Here is a 430-nt window from a genome sequence, read left to right as displayed (position 1 = left end):
GTTCGGGAGGAAGGTTTCGAGAAGTTTTAGCAATAACAACCGTTGCACGCAGAAAACTGTTACCGATCAATACAACTTCAGAGTAAGCTGTATCTGAGGGCCAACTCCAATTCCTCATTTCAGCTGCACGTGAAAAGAATATGTTATCAAGGAACCGCGAAACTGATATGAATAAGTGTGCTGCATGTAAGAAAATTTTTTAAATAACATTAAAGCAGCAACTTCACTAATTGAACTCCGCATTAAAACGCGTATCGAAATTCTGCGAGCATGTCCTGTTAGAGCGTCCGAAGAGAACCTATATAATGTATTTTACTTGGCAGGTTTCGTCAAAATAATTATTTTATTCACATGAGTTTTGCAAACTTAGTGTTAATAAATTTTTGGTACACTTTTCAGATTTGCGAAATTACACGTCTCCCTTTTCTTT

The sequence above is a fragment of the Dermacentor andersoni genome, chromosome 11 (assembly GCF_023375885.2).
Source record: "Dermacentor andersoni chromosome 11, qqDerAnde1_hic_scaffold, whole genome shotgun sequence".
Classification (NCBI taxonomy): domain Eukaryota; kingdom Metazoa; phylum Arthropoda; class Arachnida; order Ixodida; family Ixodidae; genus Dermacentor; species Dermacentor andersoni.
Note: the sequence above shows the minus strand (reverse complement) of the source record.